Here is an 11984-nt window from a genome sequence, read left to right as displayed (position 1 = left end):
CGGCATGAACCCTATTTTGAGAAGTCTTTTACAATTATTTATAATTTGTTTTAAGACATGAGTAAATGAGGATAAAGATGGAGAGAGTTGAGTTTCATTTTTTTAAAAATGAATATATGAGAATTAAGTATTCCCAAGAGTAAATGTTATTACATTTAAGAGGAAGGAAACAACGATTTCCAAATTAGTTCATGAGGAGTTTTGAGCAGTATCTATTTTTAAGAGAACCCTTTTGAGTAATAATCTCAAATTTTGAGGATGACAAAATATTTTTAAACATATGAGAATGAGTTATATTTTGAGAGTAGTATTGAGCATCAATATGGGGGAGAGTTCAGACAACTCACAGCCCCCATAAACCGTGTATGTTAACATGGGTAAAGGGTCATACTTTTTAGATGATTCCTTATTGCTTTTTAACATAGCTTAGTAGATCCACTTAGTTGAGGATGTCTTCTACTTCGGCAAGGTATGACAGTTATGGCAGTGTGAGCGATACATTGTATCATCACATAGTTCATAGTGATGGTTCTCGGTTAAAGAATCTCCCAAATAAGAGTTATTATTGTATTTTTACATACAATTGAGTTATTATTGTATTCTTACATACAATTGAGTTATTATGGTCTTTTTACATGTAATTGAATTTTTATTTACTGTTTTAAAAGCTTTTCATATATTGCATTTTTTATTGTTGCTTTATTCTTGAGTATCTTGAGTTGAGTGTCTTGAGTTGAGTATCTTGAGTTGAGTATCTTCGATTTGAGTATCTTACCTTTGAGTTGAGTATCATATCCTTGAGAGGAGTTTGAGTTGAGTTGAGTGAGTTTGCGACGAGGTAAGTATGTCTCTTCTCTATCAATTCAAGATTATATATATGTATTAGCGTTCTCCTTACATACTCGTACATTCCATGTACGGACGTCATTTGGCCTGCATCGTTCCATGATGCAGATACAGATATTCAGGATCATCAATAGGAATTTCGTTAAGGTCATGTGGTATTCCAGTCAGCTTTGGTGAACCTTCTTATATTTCGGAGGACTTCACCTTTACTTTACAGTTAGTAGTTTTAAGATGTCGTGGGTCTTGTCCCCATATCCTTCTGTTATAGTAGAGGCTTCATAGATAGACAGAGTTGAAGAGTTTTTCTGTATTTACTTTCCTTGGAGTATTGTACAGACTTTTTAAAAGGTTGAGTATTTGAGTTCAATGAAATTTAATTCAATTTAAGCTTATGTATGCTTGAGTTAGTCTTCCGTTTGTAATCAGCCAGGATGAGGGTTTACTTGAGAACCAATAATGGATCTCGGGTACCAGCCACGTCTAGAGTATAGGCTCGGATCGTGATATATATTTATCCCAAAAGTATAACGAATGGTATATTTAAACTATTTCCAATAGTACAGGGGTATATTTGATCATTTTTTTAATCAAAGAAATATAATATTTTGACTTTAATTTTTTATCTATATATTTTTAATAATTTTTATGGTCCATGGACTATTTTATCGATTATCTGTGAAAACAAAAAAATTATTAGGAGCCAAGTCCAAAGGGTCAAGCCCAACACCAGACCCGATCCAAATATGAAAACCCTAGTCTATATATAGCTTTAGAAATCATATGAGAGTAAGTTGTACCTTTCTACAAAATCGCCGCTGTTGTCTAAAAATCCTCCCTTGTTTCTGTCAATGAAACTCCAAGATGGAAATATTTCTCCTTTAGGAGATCTTTGTATTGATGTCATGGACTACACATGTGAAGCTCTTTCTATATTTTTCATTGTTAATTGGTAAACGTCTTTTCAATTTCATTCTCTCTTTGGCTATATCATATCGATCTAATCTTTTTACTTCGGGTGGTCAAATTTTCGCTCCAGGAATTGAAAACAGTCTATGTTGAACAGATCTGGTACTTCTGACCGGTATGTTGGACTATTCCATCTTCTTTTTTAGTCTTCCTCCTCTTTTACTCTTCTCTTTAACCTTTTACTTCTTTCTCATTGTTTTTTGTAATTGAATTCGAGTAGTTGAAGCTCTCTTATCCTTTTCATGTTGTTTTGTAGCAACAATGAAATATTTGTTCTCTTTTGGGATTGAACACTTATATGATGGATCTCCAAGCTGGAAATTCTTCTCATTTGGGAGATCTTTGTACTAATGTCAAGACTACACAAGTGAAGATCTTTCTATCTTCTTCATTATTACTTGGTAAACGTCTTTTCAAATTTATTCTCTCTTTGACTATATCACGTCGATCTAATCATTTTTCTTTTGGTGGTCAGATTTTTGCTCTAGAAATTGAAAACAATTTATGTTGAATAGATCTGGTATATATGACCGGTATGTTGGACTATTCTCTTTTCCTTTTCAGTCGCCCTCATCTTTTGCTCTTCTCCCTAACCTTTTGTTTCTTTCCTATTGCTTGTTGTAATTGAAGTTGAGTAGTTGAAGCTTTCTGTCAATGAAACTCTAAGTTGGAATGGCTTCTCTTTTGGGAGATCTTTGTACTGATGTCATGGACTGCACAAGTGAAGCTTTTACTATCTTCTTCACTGTTATTTGGTAAGCGTCTTTTCAAATTCATTCTCTCTTTGATTATATCACATCGATCTAATCCTTTTTCTTCAGGTGGTTAGATTTTTGCTCCAGAAATTGATAATAGTTTATGCTGAATAGATCTGGTGCTCTTGACCGGTATGTTGGACTATTCCCTCTTCTTTTTTGTCTTCCTCCTCTTTTGCTCTTCTCCCTAACCTTTTGCTTCCTCGTCATTGCTTGTTGTAGTTGAATTCAAGTAGTTGAAAACTCTCCTAATTCTTTTCTTATGTTATTTAGAAGCAACAATGAAGGATTTGTTCCGACTTTGAATGGTGCTGATAAATTAAGAAATTATACTGACATAATATTATAATAACATGAAAAAAAAAAGTAAAATGACAAAACAAAATTGAGTTCATCTTAAATATCTTAGTGATACCCATAATTTAATTTTCTAATTCGCCTAACGCATCATCATCCTGAAGTTTCAAAATCTATAAATTTATAATATATTGTGCTTTCTATATTCCAAATTTCAAGTGGTTTAGTTTCAAATACTTATACATATATTATAGAAATAGAATTTTTTTTTACATTAAAAATAGACAATACAAAAAATATTTTGTTCGTGATAAAAATAATTACTATAAATAAAATAGTCCTACTCAATATCGTCAAATTGTTCCAAGAACTCAAAATAGACCCTTAAGTTTAGAAATGCTCACAAAATCATCACTTAATATAGGATGTAACACCATTAGTCCTCTCACTCAACACATTGTTAATATCATCAATTATTAAAATAAAGTAAAAAGCTCAAAATAGTCCCTTTAAGTTAGGATTTACACTGAAAATTGTTCATTAAATATAAGGTAGAAGGCTAATAAGTCTCCTATTCAACCCATTTTTATTATCATCGATTATTAAAAAAGTTCCAAATAGTCCCTTCCATTTGGATATTAATTTAAAATTATTCTTTTTTAATATCATAGAACACTAATAGTCCTCTTATTCAATACATTGTTGAAAACCATTGCTCTCAATACATTGTTACTTTGTTGGTGATGATAATTACTTAAATCCAAATTAGTCCCTTAAATTTGAAGAAAAAACTTAAAATCATCACTTAAATATATGATAGAATGGTTATAATCCTTATACAAGAACATCGTTAGTATCAACATAATCTAGTTTTGGATTATTATTTTTAATAATCTTCGATACAAATGATGATCTTTTAGGAGGATTGTAATCGTTTTATCATAAATTTAAATTAAGATTTTACATTTTTCTTCAAACTTAATGAATTAGTTTGGATTTAAATAATTATTGTTATTAACTAATTAACAGTGTGTTAAAGCAATGGTTTGAACAATATGAATAGAAAGACTATTAGTATTCCATCTTATATTTAAGGGACAATTTTGAATTTATGTTTAAAAGAGACTATTTTGCGTTTTTTAAATAATAGATGATATTAACAATGTATTGAATAGGAAGACTATTAAGTGTTCTCTTATGTATTAAAAAAACTATTTTGAGTTTATATCCAAATTGAAGGGACTATTTTGGGCTTCTTCTAATAAATGTTATGAAAATATATTTGTGCTTCCCTTTCCCTACAATTTACATCACTTAACCAAATACAAATATAATATCAAAAGTTTACAACAAAATAATAATAAAAGGAATAAAGGCCTTGGGCAAGACTGGACCATTTCAAAGTGGACTGGACTACTCTTATGATCTAGGGACTTAAAGGTTGGACCTTGAATGAATGCAACCCAAATTTATTCAGTTCAATGTCAAATTGTGTCTCTGTGTCCGATCATTATTGGAGTTTGAGGTACTGCTATTATGATATAAGTATTTTGTTATGTGTGAGCTTGCATCGAAGAAGTACTTCCGGAGCGAGTAAGGCAGACTCAATTGACCTTTTCTAGGATTTCCATTGATAGATTAGAGGGTCCTCGCGCCCTACATAACCTTCTATCTAAATCCATATTTTTAGTAAGCTGAAGTTGTATCATGTTATATCTAATCACCTTTTGTGATATTTCTTCAACCTACCTCTACTTCTCCTAAATTTACCAAAGTAAATCTCTCACACCTCTGCACCGAGAGACTCACACATCTCTTCTTTACATGTTTGAACAACCTTAGCCTCACCTCTTCATTTTGTCCTCTGTCGAGGCCACAACAGAAAAAAAAGAATAAAGACCTTGATAAGGTAGGACCAAGTAAAAGTGGGCTGGATTTTATTCCTAAGATCAAGGGGCTTAAGGTTGGACCTTGACTCTAAAACTTTATAAGGAAAGCCCAAAGACAAAAAAGAGTCACTATCACTTCACTTAATTGGAGGTTTCAACTTCATTGGATTGGACCACCTTATCTAGTTCTAATTAATTCCAAATTGACAACCCAACTAAATCCTTCAACTCTTTCTTCATTTCTAATCAAATCACTATAAATAAAATATTTTGAAACTCTCTTTATTACTCAATTGTCTTTTTGTCCCTTTCTGATGTAATAAATGTTGGTCAAAGCCCTTCTTTTCAAGTAATCCTTGACTTAAATTAGACTAACAACCCCCACACCAAAGAAAGCCAATTCACTCAACTTTTACAAGTACAAGTATGTTAACATTGCTTAACCCTGATTTTTCTCAGTTTGAAGTTGAACCACTTTCACAACATTAAAAATGATCATTAGCAAAAAATAATTAATAATAATAGCTTAGTTATCGTTAAAAATATATTTTTAGAGGTAATTAGCACTCTTTGTATATGTCCCTAGAGCCTTTAGCAACATTAGTTCTAATAGCACTTAACTAATGTCGATAAAGACTTTAACACTCCTTATTAGTGTCCATATTTATTGCCACTAAAAGTTATTTTTGTTGTAGTGTTTGTTGACGTGTGTCTGATTTGATAAGGATATTTTTGAAAAAAATTAAAATATTTTTATTTATTATACTCTAATTTAATTAATGCACATTTTTTTCTGAAATTATAGGATCCGTTTAGCTATGACATCTAGTCATAGATAAAACAGATTTCATAATTTTGAAAAATTTAATTAAAATAGAACAAAAGAAATATTTTTTAATGATTTTTCCGAAAATTCCCTTGCTGAAGTGGGCACGTCTTCATTGACGTATCTGTTTCAGCAGGGATATTTTTGGGAAAATTTTTAAAAATTGTTTCTTTTGTTCTATTTTCATTGACGTCGATGAAGACGTGCCCACTTCAGCTTCAACTCTCTCTTATATATAATAATAATAACAAAATTATATATATAAGAGAAAACAAAAGATCTTAACTAAGTATTATACATCAATAAAGTAAGATTTAATACTATTAGATCATTTATAACCAGTTAGCAAGCTGAAAACAAAGTAAATGACTTATTATAACAAGTTAAAAATATATAATTTAAATTAGTTTTTATACTAGTGTATATATTTAGCGGGAGATAGAAAATACTTTGTAAATTTCCCAAAAGCCTATCAATATCAGATTTAATGATAATTAAATAATATTGATAAAAAATTTAACTATATTTGTTAATATGCATGTTTAATTTATTACCACTAAAAATATTTTTATTACAGACAAGCGTTCGACCGAACTCAACAAATTTTACTCAACTATGCATTTATATAAATGGAAATCTTCATTCTAAAAACTTTTAGAATCTATAAAATTGAAAGTGTAGCTTTATTTTGATATTCATAGTCCATAAAATCTAGGAAATTACACATAATAACTTTTGAGAATAAGTAAATTTTGTGCTTTTCACTTCCACTTACCTTATGAAGAGAGTTTGAAAGTGAAAATCAATTTTTTTTTTGTACTTGAAGTTTCTAGTTTAATAGGCAAATAAAGTAAAAACAATTGAAGACCAGTTATTTTAATTCTTTTTATGGTTTTATTAGTGGAAAATTAGTACATGTAATTACGTCTTTTAACAGACCTTTTATAAAGTTCACGCGCCCATTACTACGCAGTTTTCTATGATGTGAGTGGAAGTATTTAGCTAGATTATAGAAATGCGGCTAACGTGGAACAACAATTTACCCACTCTCGCTTTGTGTGCATCCATTCTCCTACTTCGATATGCGATTTCATCTCGTGAAATTGATAATTCTAAATTCACTAAAAAATTTGAAAATTAAATATAAAATTTAACTGATAAATTTATATTTTATCAAAAAATCATTATTTTATATATATTTTTTTGTAAAAATATCAAATGAGTGATAAAATATTTACGAAATATGAACATGATGATATAGCTATTAATGATGTTAACCATATTAAATATGAGCATGATAATACATTACAACTCATGTTCAATTTTTACCTTTTTTATTGAACAAAAGTTTTATCAATAAAATGTTAAAACTTTTTAATTTATTGATAAAACTTCTTAAGAATAGCTTTGTGATATGTATTATACTTTTGTTATGATTTTTGCGTATTTGGTAAGATTATATTTTAAAAGGCTGGGATAATTTTGATAGTTTTCATTTGTGAAATTTTTATTATGAGTAAAAATAAATTCAAATTATGTATCCAGATAATACTTCAACTTCATCTCATATGATTTCATATCAGGATTTAATTTCACATGACCAAGCATACTTAAAGACTTGATACTAAACATCAATTAACAAGGATAGTGTGATGAAATCGTTATGTCAATTATTGTTTTCTTAATAGGTATGTTAAATCCAAATATAGCAAGTAAAAATTAATAGAGGAAGCATTTTATTTGTTTTAAATGACTCTATTCATTTTTACTTGTTTATTTTGGATTTTGCACATTTGTTAAAAATAATAATTAATAGTATTGGGTATTACAAATTGAAAAACAATTTTAAAAATACGGAAAAAGGCTAAATATAGCCATGTACTATTGGAAATGGTTTAAATATACCCCTCATTATACTTTTGGGTTAAATATATCTTTCCCGTTATACTTTAGCACATATATACCCTTATGACTAACAAAGTGACACGTGGAGGGCCAGGATTTAAAGAACCCATCTAATTTTAAACTATATATAGTGCTAAGTCAACCCACCCCACCCGATCAATGTTACCCGACCCTAGTTACACTTCAAACATAAAATGGAAAAGGGTCAAATATATCCATGTACTATTGGAAATGACTTAATATACCCTTTGTTATACTTTTGGGTTAAATATATCCTTTCCGTTATACTTTTAAGCTAAATATACCTCTCTCGTTAAACATATACCCTTATAACTAATAAAGTGACACTAGGAGGGCCATGAGTAAAAGAACTCATCAAATTTTAAACTATATCAAGTGCTAAGCTTATCCCGCCCCGCCCGATCAATATTACCCGACACAAAATACACTTCAAACGTGGAAACATCTGCTTTGCGCAAAGATTTTTGCTTCACCATTACCAAGTTTCTTGCTCTTGGAAGCTTGAGACACGTCAATACTACTCAATGAATTCTCTTGTAACATTTCAATTTATGCTATTCTTTTTCGCTTAGCGGGTTGTTCATAACTTGTTTTCCATCTTGCCGAATGGGAGAATCAGAGGGAATAAAATTAAACAACCCACTAAGCGAAAAAGAATAGCAAAAATTGAAATGTTACAAGAGAATTCATTGAACAATATTGACGTGTCTCAAGCTTCCAAGAGCAAGAAGCTTGGTAAGGGTGAAGCAAAAATCTCTGCACAAAGCAGAGGTTTCCACATTTGAAGTGTATTTTGGGTCAAGTAATATTGATCGGGCGGGGTAGGTTAAGCTTAGCACTTGATATAATTTAAATTTAGATGAGTTCTTTTAATTCTGGCCCTTCAAGTGTTACTTTGTTAGTTATAAGGGTATATGTATAACGAGAGGGGTATATTTAGCTTAAAAATATAACGAAAAGGGTATATTTAGCTCAAAAGTATAACGAATGGTATATTTAACTCAAAAGTGTAACGAATGGTATATTTAAGTCATTTTCAATAGTACAGGGGTATATTTAACCCTTTTATGTTAAAAATAATATAAAAATAAAATAGCAATTGTATTTCACGAACACAAGTGGCGCGTGGGTGAGACATTTTGATTACTAGTCATGTCACGTGCACCTCTTGTAGTTTTCTGTTTCACCTCGTCTCTATCGATCTTTACTCCCCATGTGATCGGTCCACAATTTGACACTAAAATTCAATTTAATAACGGAAATGCCACCTGATCCAAGCACAAAATGTCAGGTAAAAAAGAGATAGTGGAGCCTACACTAGGTAATTTTGCAATAGATTTTTACTCACAAGAGGACAATATTTCCCTAATTAGTCAAAATAATAGTTTGGTTTTGCACAAATAGGTCCATTGTACTTTGAGTTGTTTTTATAAATATCTAATACTACTAGACAATTTCTATGGGGCATAGGCGTGAAAATATTTCTTTGGATAAGGTGGAAAATGATCCTTGAGTGTAAAATTAGAAGGGAACTTGACAACAAGAATATAGAAAGGTAATCAATGACATTGGGGAATTATGTTTTTTCTCTCGCATGGTACTATGACTATCATCCGTAAGCTGCATCAAATCAATATCGAGATTAAAATAAACCATAAAAGCAACTAAGTCAACGGCTATTCGCTATGGATCTACTAGACAGTTTCAATGTGACGTAAGCGTGAAAATGTTTCTTTGGATATGGCAGAAAATGGCCCTCGAGTGTGAAATCAGAAGGGAGCTTGTCTGCAAGATACACCATCGAATTTGGGCAAAAGTTAGTCTTAATGCTTCAACAATGACGAATGAAAGGTCGTCGTGCAAAAAATAGAAGTTACTAGTGGATAATAAGTTGATCTTCTCCAATCGCTTCACATTAATAAGAAGGTTTGACACTTCTATGTCAGTTCCTCATCACCTAAAACTATAATACATTTTTAAGAGTTGAGTTGTTTGCCTAATATAATGGTACGTGAGACAGTTCACTCCATTTTCAGCATGAGGCGTTAGAGCATTAAGAGGACCTTATTATAAGAAATATTAAAAATAATACAAGACATGCACACCCCTACCATATGAATCCTAGTAAAACATATGGTAATTTTGGTCCATTGGCAGCTGGATTAGTAATTGATGAAATCATGATCTGGCCACGTTCATGGAGGGAATTATTTGAGATAGCATAATAGAAAACATTTACACTACCTTATCATCATTTCATCAAATCAATGTCTTAATTAGTTATTTTGACTATGATAAGAACCAAAAAAAAATATGAAAGGATCAACATGTGGTATGCAAGCTACAGATAGTGTTCAATGGGACCAAAAGTTAGAAAATGATTGGGTGGTCCAATGTCATGAAGCTAACGTACGAAACTAATTGATAAAATCACTTGAAAACTTTTTGTGTAAAACATCTTCTGTCCACAATCACACAATTACTAAGGGTAAAAATGAGTTTGAAGTTAAAAGGATAACTTTTTTCGTTTAAAAAATAAAAATGGTATATCAAAAAAAATTTAATCAAAAGGGTAAAATCGCTCCTGATAGAGCGATTTTTTTTTGACAAAAATTGACGTTGTTAAAAGAAATAAAAATCACTTCCTTAACAGTGATTTTCTCAAAAAAAAAAAAAATCTTTTTCTCTTTAAAATCGCTGCTATAGAAGTATTTTTATAAAAAATATTAAAAGTAAAATTGATGTTATAGCAGCGATTTTTTTTAAGGAATTAATTTTTTTTTACATAAATCGCTGTCCTGGCAGCGATTAGCGTTTTAATAAAAAAAAATTAAAAAATTTGAAGTTTAATCCCTGCCATTCAAGTGAGTTAAAAAGAAAAAATTAATTTGATATTTTATAAATTAAAAAATAAAATATATCTGTAAGTATACTGCATTTATATTATAATAAATAATTGATTTGACCTATAGCACCAATTTAGCTTTTAAAAAAAAATTGATCAAAATCGATGCATTTGCAGCGATTTATTTAATTTTTTACTTTTTTTTTTTTTTTAGAAAATCGCTGCTATAGAAGCAATTTTAAAGGAAAAAAGAATATTTTTTTGAGCGATTTTTATTTCTTTTAATCGAATGGCGTCAATTTTTGTTAGAAGAAAATCGCTCCGTCAGGAGCGATTTTACCTTTTTGGTTAAAAAAAAATTAATGTGCCATTTTTATTTTTTGAATGAAAAAAGTTACCCTTTTGACTCCAAACTTGGATAAAAATAAGGGAGAAACCTTTCTTCTTTTTTTTCACATTGAACCCCGATAAAATTGGGTTCACACGGAAATCTCCTATTTGGGGTAAAATATTTACTAACAAATGTGACTTTATTTTCAGATGGACTCAATTCTAAAACCTCTGATTAAGAATGAAGGAGTACTAATCAGTCCACCACAATTTTTCGTAAGGGAGAAAGTTTTTTGTCAGGCTGTGGGTTATAGCTTAATTCTTTTTCCTTTTTGTTTTTTTGTTTTTGTCTCAATCCTAGAACATTTATTTTTATTACATTTAATAGGGAAATGAGAGGTTTAATGATTTTTACCACTACTAATCCTATAATGTACTCCCTCCCTCTGTTCCTAATTACTTGTCCATTTTTGAATCGATACACCTATTAAGAAAATAATTATTGATATAGTAAGTTTATCATTTTACCACTATTAATTATGAAGTGAATGGATTAAAAATTTAAGATTTTTAAGAAATTATATCTTTAAAAAAGTAATTAATTGAGGGTATAATAGAAAAAATTATTTTGTCCTTTCTTGATTTGTCAAAATAGACAAGTAATTAAGGACAATTATAAAAGAAAAAATGGACAAGTAATTAGGGACAGAGGGAGTATAAACTTAAACAATATCACAAGCTCAAAGGTCTTAGCATATACTCCCTCAGTCTCATTTTGTATGTCATCACTTTTTATAAATAACTGAACCACAATACTTGTCATTTCATAAAATTTATGCATAAATTACCATATTTTACCTATTATACCCTTGATAGAGTAGTTAATTAATCTTGAAAATGTATTCATCATTTATTATAAAATTGACTTAAGAAAACATCAAATAAGGGTAGAAGGGTAAAGTTACATCATTTCTTAATGTAAGTGCAAAGTAAAAAGATGACATACAAAATGGGACGAATGGAGTAATTTTTTTGGTTAGGCTTATGGAGTTAGAAGCAACCAAGAAACAATTGTGCAGTATAGTGTAGAGGATCAAGTAGTATTTATTTAAATAATCTTCTTAAAAATTAAAAAAAAACTATTATTGTTTGTTGCTTGAAGGCTCGATAATGTCTATTTCACCTCTTCTTTCTATTTTCATTTCAATTGATTAATTTCTTTCTTTACGCCAACATTTAATTCATCAATTATTGTATTTATGATTTTCCAGTTTAGTTTGTATTTTTCAGATAGCCAGAACCCG

The 11984-nt window shown here is 30.0% G+C and overlaps 1 long non-coding RNA gene across 1 annotated transcript; it reads left to right on the top strand.

Annotated features, from left to right (window-relative positions):
- Positions 1 to 1826: 1826 nt before the first annotated feature.
- Positions 1827 to 11117, top strand: LOC125876629 (uncharacterized). Its single transcript, XR_007447518.1, has 6 exons — positions 1827 to 1927; positions 2069 to 2213; positions 2288 to 2345; positions 2443 to 2567; positions 2634 to 2699; positions 10891 to 11117. It is a non-coding gene; the product is annotated as an uncharacterized LOC125876629 (long non-coding RNA).
- The last annotated feature ends 867 nt before the right edge of the window (positions 11118 to 11984 follow it).

The sequence above is a fragment of the Solanum stenotomum genome, chromosome 9 (assembly GCF_019186545.1).
Source record: "Solanum stenotomum isolate F172 chromosome 9, ASM1918654v1, whole genome shotgun sequence".
In the NCBI taxonomy this organism is placed as follows: Eukaryota; Viridiplantae; Streptophyta; class Magnoliopsida; order Solanales; family Solanaceae; genus Solanum; species Solanum stenotomum.
The sequence above is the reverse complement of the archived record's forward strand: the minus strand, read 5'-3'. Positions and strand labels throughout refer to the sequence as shown.